This window comes from Rhinopithecus bieti, unplaced genomic scaffold (assembly GCF_001698545.2).
Source record: "Rhinopithecus bieti isolate Rb0 unplaced genomic scaffold, ASM169854v2 scaffold_36869, whole genome shotgun sequence".
NCBI classification, from domain to species: domain Eukaryota; kingdom Metazoa; phylum Chordata; class Mammalia; order Primates; family Cercopithecidae; genus Rhinopithecus; species Rhinopithecus bieti.
Window position 1 is genome coordinate 368276 of NW_016815448.1, and position 18384 is coordinate 386659.

The following is an 18384-nucleotide window of genomic DNA, read 5'->3' on the forward strand; positions in this document are numbered from 1 at the left end:
GACAGACCGGAAACGTGGTAAGCCGCGGTCGCTGCCAAGGTGATATCGGGTGGGAGCGATGATGCAACTCCGGTTTCCACCTCGGCCCCTAGGGATCTTTTACCCTAATCTGTGGGATCAGGCTGAGCTTCCTGGCGTTCTGCAGCAGTAACACGATAGCGAGCGGAGCCCTGGATTTCCCACCCGTGCGGAGCTAGCCGCCGGTGCCAGTCGGCAGGCGCCCCCCAGCGTCCCGCGGACGACGAAGTCCTGACCGGGTCAGCCCAGGAGGAGGGGACGCACCTGGCCCGGGCGTCCGCAGCAGGCTGGGTAGAACCACAGCAGGAAGGGTGGGGGGCTGCATCCCCGATTAATGCAGGCTGAAGCGGGAATCCGCACCTATAAACATCGACAACTCTGTCCCACAGAGGGCAGAAGCGTGCCTTGCACTATGGACGACAGTCGATGCAAGTTTCACGAGGTAGAGTCTCTAAGGCTACAGCGTGGCCTGTAGGGTGGTTGATTCCAAGTCAAGATGGTTGCAGCGCCAACCGAGCTCCTGGCAGGAGAAGACTGGACCTGTGGGCGGGGCGGAGGGCCGGGCCGGGGCCGGGGCGGGGCCTGATCGAGAGGCGGGGCCAGGTGCTGGGCTGTCTCTGCTTGTCAAAAGGCGGCAGCCGAGCCGTGGGCGCCGGGAGCGCGGAACAGCTTGTCCACCCCGCGGCCGGACCAGGTGCGGACCCGGGAGCAGCGGGGAAGGGGGTTTCAGGATAGGGACTCGGTGTCGGGGCGTCTGGGATACTGGGGCCTGAGAGCCCGGGTGCGAGCATTAGAATCTAAGTCCCAGCGGTAAACTTGGCGACTGAGGTCGGGGCTGTCGTGCCATGAGGCTGGGACACTAAGGGGCACTGAGGTTTGAGAAGGGTGAAGTTCGTGCCAGGCTGGCGAGGGGAGCGGAGACATCCTCGGTGCTTAAGCAACTTAAAGGAGAAATGCTCCACTAGCACAGTGCTCAGCACTTGGGCAACAAGAAGCATTTGTTTCCTTCCTCTGTTCGGGCGCCTTGGCATGGAGTGGAGGAATAAGAAAAGGAGCGATTGGCTGTCGATGGTGTTCAAAACTGCTGGAGTGGAGGGCGTGTAGCCTTATTTATTTTCTTACAGGGCCCAGGTATGGTCCACCTGTGATGGTAGAGTTGGGTCTTTTAAGTAATTTTTTTTAAATCTTTCTTTGAACTACTAATGAGTTTAGACCTAATTGGCCCTAGTTTTTCAGGACAGCCTGTCAATAGATGTTCAGAGGAACTCAGGGGCAAGCATTTAAATGAGGAAGAGGCTCAAGGAGTAGTTTCTGTTTGGAAAGTGAGGTGCCCTGCATCTGTGGTGGTGGTGAGGAAGATTCAGAAGTATCTAGGAGGGAACAGCCTGTGATCTCCAGGGCCAGTGGACAACTGCCCCTCCTCTTCACCCAGGGACCAGAGTCTGAGACCCAGCCTGGGCTGGGGGAGCCTTGGGTCTCCAAGTCCAGGCCCTTCTCGCAGCTCCTCCTCCTCCTCCTCCTCCTCCTCCTCTTGTTCCTCCTCCTTCTCTGTGCGTGCGGTGAGTGAGTCAGCCTCCTGTCTGGGCTCAGTTGAAGCCAAAGGGGCCAGAGCCCAGGCAAGCAGTTGGGCAGGCATTTTCTGAGCATTGCAGAAACTCCTGGGCAGAGTTCGGCTCTGCTCCACCTACCTGTTGGAAGGTGGTCTTCCTCATGGGCAGGGGCTCAGATACCCAATACAGCAGTGGTTATGGAATGGCTATGGGATGATTCTAGCAGGAGGTGACTGTGAAGGGATAGTGGCTTTATGATAAATCTACATCTCATCTTTCTCCTAGGATCAAGAGGTACATCCCAGCACTGCAGGCTTTTCCAGCCCTTCATTCCGTTTCTGCCTAGTGGTCTCATTAGCGGCCCGTCTCTGCTAGTGAAAGGGGTGAGCAAAAGAAATTGGGAAAGTCTGGGGCCAGAGAAGTCATGGTGTTGGCAAAGAAGGCTTTAACCCAGGCTAGGGATTGGAGGTGGTTTGCTGAGGTAGAGATGGGTTATCTGAACACTGGAGCCTCAATTCTATGAACTGAGAGTGTTGTGTGTTGAGAGACCTTCTGCCGTCCCTTCCCTGTCCAAGTGCTGGAGGAAACTGTGGGTCTTTCCGAAATAGTTTCAGGACTGGCATGCAGCCAGACCAGGAGGTAGTAAGACTGTACATTTCTCCCTGGCTTTTGTTTTGGGTGCCAGAAATCGTTGAGCAGAAGTAGCCCTCCCTGCAGAGTCCATGGCCCCCACTCAGTAGCCTCTCTGGACCCATTTGAGAAGAGTCCTGGGAGGCCAATCCGGCTGTGGGGCTGACTCAAACTGCAAAAAGCTGGGGAATTCAGTCTGTGCTCTGGCTGGGTCCCATGGCTTCGGGTTTGGCTGGTCCTGATCAGCTGTGACTTGGACCCTTACCAAGCTAAAGGAAGAACTAGAAAATAGGGTAAGAAAGGAGGGAAAAAATGAGAGTTAGAAAGCCTTTCCAACCCTTTGCTCCTCTTCAGCAGAGGCCATCAGACTTTGTTTGTACAAACATTATGGAAGGTCGGGTGCTGTTTGGGGTGCCCTGATAATTTGTGGTTATGGTTTCTCAGTAGTATTCCCCTATTTGACCTCAGAACTGATCTCTTTTGTAACTAAGTCCCAGAGGAAGCTCCAAGAGGACCTCCTGGACCCCTACACTCTACCCCCAGAACAGATAGCAGGTGTCCAAAGCCCAGGCTGTGAATGGAGAAAGGCCTGGGGCCGAGTGGGCTGCATCAGGTGGCTACTACATCAGGTGGTTATCTAAGACAGGAGAGGGAGTTCCCATTGTTTGATTCCTTACCCCACATCCTAAGGAGGCACCGCTGTCCTGGCTGGGATGGGCATCTGGAATCTCTGCTAGAAACTCGCTGTTGCCTCTGCAGCAGTCAGGTCCTAGAAGCCAGAGAGCCAGAGACAGGAGGACCACCTAGATGACATTTGGTGTGTTGCTGAATAAAGAATTACAGGGCTTCAGCTTCCATTTGTTCCTGCTGCAATTCTGTTTTGGATGCAGGTATAGGAAAGTAAGGAATTGACCAGATTTGATTAAGAGCCTCTTGTGTGCCCAGCATGACTCCAGGCCCTCTGAGAGATGGCAGAAAGCAGAACCCACCAGACTAGGCCCCTGACTCCAAGACAGTTTGAACCCCAGGGTGGGCAGCAGTTCTCAGGCTCTCCCTCCACTATTGTCCAGTTCTGAGAGGATCCAGCTGGGCTGAAGCCAGCCTGGCTGCCACTCTGGGTCACCAAGGCCTTGCTTGTTGTTCTGCTTCCCTCTGATTTGTCTCTAACCTTTTCCTGTGTCAGTGTCCTCCTGGATATGCTAGAAAGAGTGCCTGTGTAATGTATCTTGCAAACTGGGATACTTATGAGAGTGAAAGGGGATGCCATGCATGGTTATACCAGGACAATGGACATAAACCCAAACTCTCCAGGGAAAAATGGGATATTAATCATCCTAGTGATCATCACTCCAAACTCAGCAGAGGTCACAGCAGTGATGAGGGGATGATGAGGTTGGGGGAGGCTTAATGCTCAAGGGAAAGCAGGGGTAGCTTAATTCTGAGGACAGACCCCAACACCCTAGACTGCTCCCTGGTGTTATCAGCCAATTCTTGTCTTTTCCCTGAGGGCAGCACTGCTCCCAGCCACCCTGTGACTTCCCTTCACCCTTGACTTGTGACTGGCCTCACCTTTGGTTTTCCTGCCCCACCCCGACCTCAGACAGGTACAGGAAGGTCTGCCAGCTCCTCTTCAGCTTCCCCTGGGGAAACTGGGGTTCATAGTGAAGCCAAGACTGGGCCTCACGTTTCTTCTTCCTTCTTCCTCCATATCTGCAGCCTCCTTGTTTTGCTCATCCAGCTTCCCAGACCTCTCGGGACCACACTATCCCACAGAAAGTCTGGCTGTAAAGCAGGTAAGCAGCCAGGAAGGCAAGGGTAGGCAAACCTTGCCCACACTGATAAAGGACATAGGTCGCCTGTAATCAGGTTCCGGGGAAATGATAAGCAAAGTGGAGGCCAAAGCCAGGGAGAAGCTACGTTGCAGGAGACATTGTCAGTTCGCCAGGACGCTAGAGTTTGCCTCTTTGGTCTGGTCTGACTATTGGGGAAATGGTCCAGGGTGGGGACAGATTGTTCTTGCTCAATCCAAGTGACAGGCCTTGATGGCAGTGCCTGTATCCTGCTGTGGCGACATGTGGAAGAGAAACTGTCCTGCCTTCTGGGTCCTGGGTCCTCATGGCCCAGGTACAAAGGATGGGCTCCCCAGAGGTCCAGCCTGTGGGTGATCGGGCATAGGGGTGGAGGGAGCAGAGCCGCCACGATGACTCTCAGACACTCTGCCAGGAAGGAAGTCATTCTCATTGTCAACAAATGAAAAGGGCAAGTGAAGATCTCTTGGGGAGTCATGTCTTTGAAGTGACTTGTGGGGAAGGGAGGTGGTGAGACCCCCACCCCAAGGCTGGCTGGGGGAGGATGGGGGTGTCTCGTCGATAAATAGCAGGAGTGGAAGGCAGAAGCAGTCAGTACTCTGTGAGTCGGAATGTGTGTCATGCTTTTGCAAACCTGCCCTGCAGGTCCTGTGCCAAGGAATAGACTAAGCAGTGTTCCCAGAACCAGATGCCATACAAAGTCCTCATTCTGCACAGGGGAGAGTCCTGGTCCTGAGCAGGGTGTGGGCAGCTGCAACTCGCGGGAAAGTGTAGTCTGGGCAGACTCGGTGGTTGGTTCCTGAGAAACTGCTGCCTCTCACTGGCCTTCTGATGACAACCTGAAGCTTGGAGGTGTTATGCAAGGTGGGACATTCCAGGCACTGTGGAATACCCATGAGGCCCAAGGCTTTGCTGATGACACATCCAGTGTGTGCCATCTGCTGGTGCTGGAGTTGTAGCTTCAGCTACTTACTGAGCAATCACTTGGTAACAGGTGCTGTGGTACGTGCCTCCCAGACCTATCACTAAGTCTTGTGATGTAGGAACCAGTTATGTTCTCTTTACAAATGAGGAAATGGAGTCTCCGTGAGGTTAGTCAACATGCCAAGCTGTCATAGCCTGTGAAGAGGAAAGCCAGGACTCCCTCTCAGGTTTGCAGAAGCCCATGCTCTTAACCTGCATGGAACTCTCCCACCTCTGCCTTCATGGGATGGCCACAGGGCACTAGTGCCCTGTCTTGCACATTATAGGCCTGCAATAAATGTTTGTGAGCTGCGGGGTTAGATGTACTAACTAGTTTGAACAAGTTGACCTGAGAGCAAGCTTGGACTGCCCAAAGGTTACTCTGGGGACAGTGGCCTCTCAGAAGGAGGCTCCCTCTGCCAGCACTTTTAGATCTTGGTGCCTCTCTGGCAGTCTCGGTCACCTTACTTAGGTTAAGAATAGCAAACAAGAACCCAAGGGAGGTAGGACTGTGCAGAGAAATTGTATGGAATCAAATATGACTCTAATAGTCTGGAAGGCAAATAGGAAACAATCTTTCAAACAAGCCTCTTTATTGAAAACCTACTATGTGCTGATTGTCCCATTGGCCAATGGGGAGCTATTCTCACTTTGCCTACCCTTTCCCTCTCCTGGCTATCCCTTAAGGACTCCTGAACCTAGCCCAACTGGAAGGAGAAATGGACTCTAGCCTCCTCTGATAGCCTCATGCCAGGCCCCGTGCTGATTGCTTTACTTGTCTCCTTCAATCCTCATAGCTTCTCTCTGGGGTAAGTACAGTTATCCTCTCCAGCAGGCATAGTGGGGAAACCAAGGTCTAAAGAGATATAGTCACCTGCCCAGGGTTGCAGAGTCAGCCTGTAACCACTGCTTTACACAGCTTGCCAGCCCTGGGCCTAGCCATACAAACTGCTCTGTCAGAGCCTGGAGACAGAGGTCACAGGAAGAGAAAATGCTCAGCCTGCCCACCCCCTGTGGGTCCCAGGGTTCCTTGGTAGATAACTAAAATTTTAGGTAGTGCTGTTAGAAGCTAGCAGCCTGGCAGAACAGGAGAAACCCAGGGTCTGAGTTAGACTCCTAGGTTCAAATCTTGGCATGATCACTTTGTAGCCTGTGACCTTCGGCAAGTTTCTTAATATCCCCAAATCTCAGTGTCCTTACCTGTAAATCAGGTATAATAATAGCTCCCTTGTAGGGCTGTGTGAGGATTAGGTGATGTAAGTCAAGTGCCTGGCACACAGTAGGCCCTTGAAAGGCATGTGTATTCAGTACACATGGGCCAAGAGCCTACTGTGTGCCAGGTACTACTCAAGACACTGGGAATTTACAAGTGGGGAAAAAAGACTCTTGTACTTCTTTTCAAAATTTCTAGCCCAGAACCCTGTCCTTGTGAGGCCCGTTTAGAATTCAGGAATGGCTGTCCTGGCACCTGACTAAACTCAGATTTGGCAAATTGATTTCTCTGTCATGTGTTAGCTGATGAGCTTGTGAAGGTTACTTAGCTTCTCTGCAGCTTGGGTTCTTCAATTCTTTTTTGTTCATTTTAAAAACTGTGATATATCATATACACAAGATTATATGTTTATGTATATATTAAAGAATCCTATACCCTGAACCTACCACCCAAGTTAACAGTGGAGCATTCGCAGCACCTTAAAAGCCCCCTCTGCCTCTCCCCATTTGCGTTCCCCCTCCTTACTCCCCAACCCAAAGTGAATTTCTGTTAATTGTCTCCTTGCTTTCTTTGTAAGTTATCATTTATGTATGTTTTACAAAACACTATATTGTTTCATTTTACATGGCTTTGGAGTTCACATACATGTGTATTCTCTGTGATGCACTTCTTTGAGTCAATATGAGTTTTCTGAGGTTCATCCATGTCGATGCACACCACTGCAGTTCATTAGTTTGCACTGCTGTGTAGTATTCCATTGGAAAAATACACCACGATTTGTACATCTTCCTCTCACTGATGGACATTTGGGTTGTTTCCAGTTGAGCTATTATGATAGGACAGTACTGCTAGGGGTGTACATGTTATACTTGTCTTCTGGTGCATGAGAAACTCACAAGAATTTCTGTAGGGCACATACCTAGGGTTGGAATTGCTGCCTCCCATGGAATTCTATGTTCAGCATTGCTATAGGGTGCCAAACAGCTTTCCATAGTGGATGTTCCAAAAAACACTTTCAGCAGTGGTTGAAAGTTTCCATTGTTCTCCATCCTTTCCAACACTTGATATGGGCTTCATTTCTAAAATGAAAAAGTTGTATTAGATGAGTTTCTACAGTTATAATGATTAGCTATAAGAGTTGTATTATTCATGACCTAGGGACCCAATTTCTGGCTCATGTGTGTGCCTGTCTGCTGCACTGTGCACAGATGACCACATACATGCCGCAGCCTGACTCTGAGAGCTCTGTGCTGGGCCTCTATGTACAGTTGAAGCCCTTCCTCTCTGGGCTTCCATCAGCAGTGCTTGAGGTATCCCATGGTTCTACATCCTCTCCAACACTTGGTGGTCTTCTCAATTCAACCAAGAGCCTGGTGTCAGCAGTGAGCCGATACTATGTGCTCAATTAATACCTACTGAATTGCATTTTCATAAGTGGATTAGGAGGAATATATATTTTGAGAAAAGGACATCAATTTTGAGAAAAGAACATGGAAGTGTAAGAACCATGAGTCTGGCTGGCTAATCAAAGCACACAGGGCTGGGGCAGTGATGGATTCACATCTGTCCTGGGCTTCTTGATCATTTAAGGGCTCCACTGAGATGGGGTGAAGTTTGGTGATTTCTACTGGCTATCTCTTCAGAGTCTGGCCTTGTTCTTTGGCCTTTTGACTTGTTTAACCTGAGAAGCAAGGGGTAGCTGGAGGGTTGGGGTGGAGGCAACAGAGGCAATGCCATGGGAAAAGGAGCCAAATGCCTGTAGAGAGTCCTTTTCCCTTTGAAGGTCGAATACCCTGCTGGGGCTACTGGGGAAAAGAGGTGTTGACCACACTCACCATCCTGGTAGCCACATAAACAGCCAGATACTCACCACCCAACCACCCACGGGACAAAGGAATGTGGCTGGCTGGACAGTTGCATGGGCCACCCCAGCCCTCAACTTTGTAATTACCTATCCAGTCTGTGCCTGTCAGCTCCGGGCAGGCAGGTGCTTCTGCCCTGGGCCTCGCCTTGGCTCCCAGGCCTGTGCTGGGATCAGAGACAGGGTTCTACCTTCTTCAGCCATCCCTCCACCCCGGCTCCACCCAGTGTCTCTTTCTATACCAACCTTTGGCCTTTGTGAGGTTACCATATTATGTAATAGCTGACAATCGTAATAACCAATGGTTATGATAACTCACTATGTTCCAGGTACTGTGTTCAGTGCTTTTCATGCATTTTCTCATTTATGCCTCTCAATAATCCTGTGAAGCTGGTAATATTATACCCATTTTACAGAAGAGGAAACCAAGGTTCACAGAGATTAAGAGGCTAAATTCCTTGCCCAAAGACATTGAACTACTAAATCAGAACCAGAATTTAAATTCAGGCTTAAGTCCAGAATGCATGTTCTCTTCCTCACTTGCACATTGCCTTTCCTGCAGTGTCCTGGTCATTCAGCTCAGTCTTCCCTCCTCTCCTTCCTGTCTAGGAGAGCTGGAAAAAATGCAGCAGGTGGTACGAGGGTGAATGGGGCAGTTCCAGTCTGGTCAGGGAGATGCTGGAAAACACCTTCGGGGCAGAGTTCTTTGTTCCAAACGGCTCTGAATTTCCGGACTTCTGCCAGGGGCAGGAAGTGACTTCTGCCCAGCCTCTTTGGCAAGCACACCCATATCTTGGGTGCCATGATGTTAAGAAGTGGAGGAGGGGCTGCCTCAGGTAAAATTCCATTATAATGAACTCCATTTGAGACCTGACCGGCTTTGTTGAAATCACGTGCACAGTCTGGGAAACTGGAAATGGAGTGGAATTAATTCGAGGTTGGGTGTCTTTTAGCGAAGCCCCCCAAAGTTTTGGAGCCTAGAAGGAGAAGGAGAAAAGAATCAGATCCACCCCCAGGTCCTCCTGAATGCCAAGCTCCTGTGTGGTCCTGGGCAGGGCGTGTGGGGAGAGCTTTGTGCGTAACTCCACCTGTCAGTGCTGTGAGTGTTCCATCGTCCATTCCCCCCACTCTACTGCGAGCCCCAGGAACAGGTCGGAATCCTATCTCTGAAGTGCCCCTGCTCCACACAATAACTAACATGTCATGGATATACTCACTAGATGGTTTTTGTCTGTAGACCAGGTCCCTGAGCAAGAAAGGAGGGTTTAAGGGCAATTGCTTTGTGTTGTTAAATCATCTTCAAAAACTGGGCTGCAACTCAGATGAATTCTCCTTAGTCATTACAGCAATTGTGCGCAATAATAAGCACTAAGGTTTACTGAGCAGGTACTACGTGCCAGGCACTGTACTGAGCACTTGACGTGATTATCTCATGGACTCCTCACAGACTATGCAGTGGGTGGTGGTATTTTTCTCATTTCACAGTTGAGGAAGCAGAAGCTTAGAGAGTGCATTTCATTGGTTCTGGTTGCACAGCTAGTGGTGGGGAGAATCCAGCGTTGGGCACACCTAGGCCAGCTGCCTCCACTTCCAACCGTGAGCTCCGCTGTCACTGTGGGCTGGTCAGGGGGCCAGGACCAGGTGGGTCATGAGCGAGGCTGGAGGGATGCAGACCCCATGAGATGGACTGGAGGGCACACGCTGGTTGATAGGAACAGCCCCTTTTGGCCCAGTAGGCTTCCAGCAGGAGCTTCAGCCTGGTGTGGTCAGATTACCCAACTTTTTCATAGAAAACTGGACATTCAGAATTTTTTTTCAAAAATGTAACCTCTTGATTTATAAAACATTGACAGCCAATTTAAAAAATGTGTAATCGGCCGGGCGCGGTGGCTCAAGCCTGTAATCCCAGCACTTTGGGAGGCCGAGACGGGCGGATCACGAGGTCAGGAGATCGAGACCATCCTGGCTAACACGGTGAAACCCCGTCTCTACTAAAAATACAAAAACTAGCTGGGCAAGGTGGCGGGCGCCTGTAGTCCCAGCTACTCGGGAGGCTGAGGCAGGAGAATGGCGTAAACCCGGGAGGCGGAGCTTGCAGTGAGCTGAGATCTGGCCACTGCACTCCAGTCCGGGCGACAGAGCGAGACTCCGCCTCAAAAAAAAAAAAAAAAAATGTGTAATCACTGTTGGTGATGGGGGAGGATGGGTGGCAAACAGCACACATCACAGTCAGGTCTGCCCTGCGGGCTCCACTGCATCCTCCGGTAGTTTCTTTTAACAGGTGACTGTTACACAGTGGGATGGGAAAAACCCTGTTCATGTAGAATTCCTGACTAATGTACTAGAAGGTACCCCTCCCAGAATGTGATAATAGCTTTATAATACAGAGTGTTTCTTCCTTGTGAGTTAGAAAGAAACCTTTCAGAATAAGATATTCCAAGAATACATTCCCCTCCTTTCCTTTCTCCCCTCCTCCTTCTCTGCCTCCCAAACTCTGTCTTCTCAGGAAGGTATTTCCCTGTAGGTATTAGAAGAAAAGTTGTGTGAGAACAAATCAAAAGGAAACTAACAGAGGATAAGTTCTTAAGGCAAAAAATAAAAAATAAAAAAATAAAAAGTAGAAAGTTTGGGGGTGGGCTTGGTAGACAACGAATGAATGGATCATGCTCCATGCAATCGTTCATGGTGTTTTTTCACAGCCTTCCCCTTTTTACCTGAGTTTATTCCTCCTCCTTTCCTGTTCTTAAATACCTGGAAAAATAATAGTAAGGCTAATATTTTTATAGAGTATAATTTTACAGTGTAACAATTTTTATAACATACTTAAAATATTTATCTCAGCTGACACAACAGTCTTATAGAACCTCCTTTTGGAGGCTTGGTAAAGTAGCAGTGTTTTCTTCTTCTTCCTTGCATTCTGTAAGAGCTGTAGCCATGGAGGATGGAAACCCCTGACTCCTGTGGGCCTTCCCTATCCTGCCACCCTCATGCCCCATGTGGATCCACAGGTGGAGGCAGGTGTGGCAGGCAGTTACCTCTATAAAATCCGGTGCCAGCAAGAGTGCGGGAGTGTACATAGGAAGGGCCCTAAATGGATAGTGGCCCTAGTTAGTGACCCGAGGCCAGCCTCCCCTGCCCCACTGTGCCTGTCACTCTGAGCTATGTTCCGGGCAGAAAAGCTGCCCGGAAAAGCTGGGCAGAAAATAGCTCACTGGGGGAATTATTTTCATCTCTGTTAAACTTCAATCCTGGGCTACAGACCAGCCTAGCTGCAGAGTTATTTTCAGGTCAGGGGAATTCTGGGAAAAGTAAGGGCGGGGGAGTGAAGGGAAGCAGTGGGCATCTCCCCCAGGGGCGGAGATGGACCTCGGCCACTGACGTCCTGCCTAGGATGCTACCTGTCTGCAGCTCACCTGGCAGCAACTCCAACTGACTTAGTGGGGCCCAGCCCAGTCAAAGGAAATGGGGTTTCACCCACAAGTCCTTTAATTGAACCTAGGTTCTGAGTAACATCAAATTCCTTCTTGAGGGGTGTTTGCTTTGTCAGAAAGAGTGTTGAGTGCAGGGAGTGGAACTTCTGCCAGCTGGTTCAGAGGCCCGGTGGGCAGCAGGCCGGGCTCAGGGCAACTCGGGGGCTGCAGAGAGCTGACCACCTGGAGGGAAAGAAGTTGCTCCTCTAGGGAAAGAGGTTGTTCCTCTAGGGACCCTGAGTTTAGCTCCTTCTCTGTCCTGGGGCAGCATTTATGGAAAGTACTCTGTGGTTTAAATCTGTTCCTTCTTTGCCCCCTGGCTACCAAAGAAAAACAAAGAGGGAGATGACCAATGGGTAGGGCTGGGGAAGGGGAATCCTAACTTGGTTAGGGTTCAAGGGTTAGAACAGAGGCAGCTGTTTCCTACCACTTTGTGGCCCTGGGGAAGAATACTCCAGACAGATTCTGATATTTGGTCTGAAACGTTGAACCAAGAGGGTTATCTTCAATTATAGCTCTGAGGGTAAGACAAGGCTTATGTCATGTTGGCCAGCAGTGAATTTGGACAGCCAGACTCAGGATATGGACTGGCATGTGCCTATCTGCATATGAGATGTTCCACACCCGTCGGTGGTGCGTGTTTTCTGTGAGCATCATGTATGTTGTCTGATGCCCTTCCTTAGACAAATTCCTGGCAACGAGCAATTAACCTTGTTGACCAGAACAGAGTGGGCTGAATAGACTGGTGGAGGCAGGTTTGAGGATCCTGCAGCTGTGGGCAACTCACCTCTCTCTGTGCCCATCAACCATATCTGGCCACCCTGGACAGACTGAGGAATTCAGTAAGGATTGCACTGGTGATATGGCAGCTGAGTCGTTCACTAACCTCCCTTCCATCTGCCCTTATTGAATCATTTGTTCTTTCTTTCGATTTTCTCCCACAAGACCTTTTTTTTTTTTTTTCTATTCAGCTAGGCTGAATTTTTCAGGTCTCTCTCCTTTACCTCTCCCTTCTAGCTCAACTACTGATGGTCCTATTCTTCTCAGGGTTAAGGATCTCCCTGACGGGCTATGGGGGACAGTGGCTTTGTGTGTACCCTGGCTGGGACTTCAGCTGTGCTGCAGAAGAGGCCTGTGCATAGCTAACCTCTCAATGAAACAATGAGAGAGGCCTTGTTGTTATTTTCTTCACAACCCTCCAGGTGGATTCAGGTTGGAATGGGGATCTGAATGGGGTCTGAAAGTCTTCAGTTTCAATAAATCATGGCAATAATTTAAAATTCCTGATATTCAAGACTCACTGGGTTTAACTTGAAGAAGCAGAGAAAAGAGTGGAATGTACTTCCTACAGGCCTTTGACATGAGTGTGGTCAGTTGGTGCGTTTCTTCCTGGCGCCCTCTCCCTCTCTCCAGCTATATTGAATGAGTTTCTCTGTCCCAAACATGTTCTTTCCCTTTCATTCTCAGCTTTTACATGTGCAGTATCCTCTGCCTGGAGTGCTCCTTACGCCTCTTACCACTACCACATTAAACTCCTCTGTTCCTTCCTGTCTCCGTGGAGAGGTTGGGAGGGGACCGCCTCCAAAGAGCCTTCTCTTCTCTTCTCTCACTAAGATGAGGCAGAGGCTTTCGCATATGCTCCCTTTAGACCTGGCACTTACCTAGATTGTAGGATGTGTCATACTGAATTGGAGGTTCCTGTTTGTCCCCCATCCCCACCCCCCAATCCGCAGTAGACTGTAAGCTCCCAGAAGACAGAGTCTATGTCTTGCTCACCACTGCGTCTCTCACTTCTAGTACAGGCCTTTCCATGTGGCTGGAACTGAAACATAGGCAGGGTCCCCATCAGAGATAAGGTAGCAGAAGCCAGTGTGAGGCCAAGAAGAAATGCTGCCACATCCCATCCCTGGCCCTCCAGGGATGTCCCCAAGAGGGACCCTACCCAGAAGGATAGCCGGAAGCCTGACCAAACCGCTCTGGAGAAGCTCATTAGGGGGAGTCATTCAGATCAGAAATGCAGGAGCGGCCGATGTCACCTTGGGGTGCCTGCTGCTGCCCTTGAAAGTGAGTGGGAACCTCCCACCTGGCCCAGGTCCTGAGAAGCTGCATGAATACTGTACGGGGGAAGTGTCCACCCCTTACTAATAACCCAGAAGTTGGAGAGGATATGTTTGGGCAAATCAGCCCTGTACGGGACTGGAGCTGCCTGGTGGAGAGTTAACCCAGCCCTGCCCATTTCAGAGGACCCTGAGGATCCCTCCCTGATTCTGACACAGGCTTCAGAATCTATCCCAGGATAAGTGAATGGCCTTCCCAGGCCTTTAAGAGCTGGGGCAGCCAGGAGTCCAGGCCCACTGAGCCAGAGCCCACCCCACGTCTAGGTGAAGGGAAATGGTGGGGCCATTCTTCTGCCAGGGCTTCCACAGTTCTCACTGCCACCTCCTGACTCCAGCCCCTCAGCACCCACCTCAGCCTTCTCCTGAGTTCTGCTTTCTGCTGCAGGTGGTGGTGGGTGGGAATGGGTGGTGGTAGTGCCGCTGCCCTGGTAACAGTCAGAGGGGCATCCTGGAGGTAGTCAAGCTTCAGGTCCCACTACAGTGATAACAGATGCAGGTACAGGACCAGCACTTGATAGTGAGGGAGGTGGGGGACGGAGGTGACACTGGGTGAGAAGCGACAGGAAGGACGATGGGTGTAAGGGTTGGTAATCAGTGACAACTTGGGAGCCACAGGCTTTATCTTTTACATGGAGGAAAAGTCTAGATTTGTACCTCAGCTTCTCTGATTGTTAGGGGAGAGATTAGAACAACTCACATCTCCTCACCCCAAGAAGTTTTGGAAGAGTTTTAGAAGCCACAGACAGTGGGTGGGGTGGTCAGTTTTTTTCCCAGCTCAGCAAAATTGTGGCTTTCTGGGCAATGTTTGTTTGGGGTGGAGCTTTTGGGACTGAGAAGCAGGCATCCTGCCCTTCACAGCACCTCTGTGGGGTCTGAAGATCTCATTTTCCTGGATTCTCCAGTGATTATACTAAAGCCAGGTACAGTTCCAATAAAGTTAACATATAAAGCTTATGGTGTGCCAGGCACCCTTCTGAGGGCTACTCAGAGATCAGCTCATTTGATCCCCACACAAGACCTGAGACTCAGGTATTATCATGTCCCTATTTGTAGATGAGGAGACAGGAATGGGCTCTGGGGGCATCTGAACAGTGGTCAGGTGGCCAGGGGCGTAGGCTGGCCCAGGAGGCTGGACAAAGGCAAGGGGTCTGATCCCAAGGATCCCAAATATCTCGGAGCTGGTAGGACCTGGGGTTTGGATACTGACCTTTGACACAATGCAGGAAGAGTCTGAGTGATTCAGAGATCATGTTGGTCCCAGAAGGAAAATAAGGAGAATAAGCCTGGCCACCCTGGATAGGGGTAGGTGGTTGGGCCTCAAAGAGGTTTGCCTGAGCAAGAGTGGCTCAGGTCTGGGCAGGCTACTGTCCCCAGGAGCACCCTCCCTGCCCATCGGGTCCCTCTGCCCCTCCCTCCTGCACATGTCACACTGACCACATCTGTAGACATCTTGAGTTGTAGCTGCAGATGGGGACCAGTGGCTCCCATTTTCATTTTAGCCATTTTGTCTCCTGCACCCACTCCCTTCATACAGTCTAGTCAGTATAGCACTTCTAGGGCACAGGTTCTCAGTCCAAGCTGTGGGAAAGCTCCCCTTATCCAAGAGAGTTTAAAAGTAGTGACTTGGGTTTTTGCGAGTGTTTTGTTTAGTAAGGACTTGTGGGGAGGAACCATGCTAAGCCATAACCAATGAGGAGAAGCAAGACAGTCTGTCTGCCCCCAGGAGCCAGTCCTCTGCTCTTCTGCAGCCAGGTCACTGACTGGAGGCTCTGGTCATTCCAGTGGAAGAAGAATGTAACCTGCATGGTAATGTGACAACTGTTTCCTCCCTGACCTCAAAGGAGCTGGCTCTAGAAGGTTGGGATCAATCCTGATATACTTTATGTGTTAGATTTACATATATATATGTAGGAGGAGGAGTGCTTCCTGCTGTGTGTTTTAGAATCCCTCCCTGCTTTGTTACGTGGCAGTGAAATGCCCGTGGCCCTGTCTAAGTGTGTCTTTCACGGATTTTTGAATCATGTTCTAGTTGCTTGGACCTGCCACATGGGCTCAGTGTTCGTTTGAGCATAACTGTACTAAATCCTTTTTCCAGATCAGTATAATAAAGGAGTGATGTGCAATTAAAAAAAAAAAAAAAAAAAAAGAGTGGTTCAGGCCTATGTGGACTCAGGCTGAGGGTCCCAGCATTAAGACAGATGCTTAGCCTGGAGGGAGGCATGCAGCCACACTGGAAGCTGGGCTTGGGAATGGCTTGGAAGCAGCCCTCTTCTGCTGTCTTGAGCTGCTTTTTTGTTTTTGCTTTTATTTTTAGAGAAAATCTCATTTAGCCATCAGCTGCACTAACACTAGCAGTAGTTCAGGTCTCCCCAAAGAAGGGCTGGGCCTACTCTCCCTCTTTGGGGCTGCCCAGTTTCTATTTCTTGGTCTTTAAGTCACTGAACAAATAGCCTCCTTGTCTCATCAACTTTTCCCTGTAGCAGATATCCTTGACACTCCCATGCTAGTGTCCCAGGAAAACTCACCCAGAGTAGAGAAAGTTCAGGCCGGGCATATCCCATTTCCCTCTAAAGTACTCCCTGTCTTGAGTCCTTGTTCATGTCTTTGGCCGTGGGAGCTGAAGCCAGGAGCTGGAGTTGGTCAGGCAGGAGCACGTGGGTGATCCTAGCGACGTTTTTGTCTCTCTATGTTGATTGTAAGGATGTAGTCAGTGCTGGTGGTCCTGCTGCAGTCTGCATCAGGCCTCCTACAGGGAACTCTCAGCCCCAAGGGAGAGTACACACCTGTTTCCATGGCCCATTCCTACCCCACACCACACTCTCGCCCTGAAGCTACTCAGGCAGGCGATTGGGGGTCCTGGACTTGGCCAGGCTGGAGATGAGAAAGTACACTTTCTTACTGTGTGGCCTTGGATATGTCACTTCCTCTCTGATTACCTCAGAGGAGACTGAGAAGAGACTGAGGCCATCAGAGAGGAAGTGACATGTCCAAGGCCACACAGTAAGGGAGTGTACTTCTCTTCTCTTGTTTTTATTGACTTTCTTAGAATTTTTTCTTTGTATTTGTAGTTGACACATAATAATTGTACATATGGAATACAGAGTGATATTTCAATATGGGTACACAATGTGCAGTGATCAAATCAGGGCAATTCACTTATCTATTACCCCAAACATTTATCATTTCTTTGTGTTGTGAACATTCAAAATCCTCTGCCCTAGCTTTCGGGGAATATAAGGTAAATTATAGTTAACCACAGTCACCCTGCAGTGTTGCAGAAAACCAGAATCCATTCTTCCTGTCCAGCTTTAATTTTGTATTTGTTAACCAACCTCTCCCCATTTTCCCCTCCATGCTGCCCTTCCCAGCCTCTAAATACCCATGGTTCTACTTTTGTGGCCTCCATTTCTTCAGTTATAAAACCAGAGAGATTGGACTGCAGCTTCTAAATGGGCCAGTCCCCTATGCGTCACCGGCCACTCTCCAGCATAGCCTGCCTGTTACCTGGAGAGCAGTAATCAGCCCAGAAATCTTGTTGACAAAGCTGAGGGCAGAATTTCCACTGGAAAAAAGCAGCTTGCAGGAAAAATTGTTGATAAGAAGTGGAAATCTATCTAAGTAAGCCATGGATCTCCTGTCCCACTGCCTGAGGCCTCATGGGCTCCCTGCTCTGAGTCCTGCCATGCTCCAAGAAGCTGCTAGAGCTCCCCAGAGCAGCATTGGTGAATGAGAGTGTGTAGCCTGGTTTCCATGGAGTGACCCACGAGCCCCGGGATATGGTTTGGCTGTGTCCCCACTGAATCTTAACTTGAATTGTATCTCTCAGAATTCCCACGTGTTGTGGGAGGGACCCAGCTGGAGGTAATTGAATCATGGGGGCCCCTCTTCCCGTGCTATTCCTGTGATAGTGAATAAGCCTTACGAGATCTGATGGGTTTAGCAGGGGTTTCCACTTCTGCTTCTTCCTCATTTTCCCTTGCCACCGCCATGTAAGAAGTACCTTTCACTGTGATAATGAGGCCTTCCCAGCCATGTGGAACTGTAATTCCAATTAAACCTTTTTCTTCCCAGTCCACGTATGTCTTTATCAGCAGTGTGAAAATGGACTAATATACCCTGATACTGTAGGGGGTGTCAGTCCATGGATTTTAGCAGATTCTCAAAGATGATGCATAGTCCCAAAAGGGTTAATGAAGAACAAGCTTCAGGGGTAAACTCCTTCCTGCAGCTCCGGTGTCATCAGCCACTGAATTTCCCATCATTAAGTCGGTCATGACTGGTGAGCCTCTTAAACGTTCTTAGAGGTGTTTAGAGCTGTGTTTCTGGGACCCAGCCTCCTCTGGAAAGAGCCAAGTGACAGACAGAGGAGGCGGCAGCCCTGCTGGGAGCACATCCAGCACTCACGCTGCTCCACGGGCCCTTTCCGTGGAACAGACGCTGTTCTCTCCAGGTGCAGGCCACAAAGGCAGACGCTCTCTGCGCTACCACCTTACTCACTCTTCTTATGGGGATCATGATCAAACCTGGGAAGTTGATAGGGTCTAAATCAAAATTAAGTGTAATCCAGGCTATCTTCTGCGGCTTCTCCCCTGCAACCTCACTCACGACATAAGCATTGTAGAGTGTTCTATTTTTATGATAATTTTCTGACTGATGGAAGTAAAGTGTCTTAGGGCTTAGTGCCTTAGAAAAGTCTAAGAGTCTTAGAAAAGGGATCCTTTTCTTTTAATTTTCTTTTCTTCTTCTTTTTTTTT

The 18384-nt window shown here is 49.8% G+C and overlaps 1 protein-coding gene across 12 annotated transcripts in view; it reads left to right on the plus strand.

The window, feature by feature from the left end:
- Positions 1–622: 622 nt before the first annotated feature.
- VDR (vitamin D receptor) overlaps positions 623–18384 on the plus strand; it is a 64876-nt gene continuing 47114 nt past the window's right edge. For 3 of the 12 annotated variants that reach the window (XM_017853157.1, XM_017853161.1, XM_017853167.1), the window contains exons 1-4: positions 651–712; positions 1854–1951; positions 3915–3991; positions 5657–5778. The gene's annotated coding sequence lies outside the window, so the exon portion shown is untranslated. Of the gene's footprint in view, positions 713–1853; positions 1952–3914; positions 3992–5656; positions 5779–18384 lie in introns of all 12 variants that reach the window. The other 9 variants (XM_017853158.1, XM_017853162.1, XM_017853165.1 and 6 more) reach the window with 9 other exon arrangements.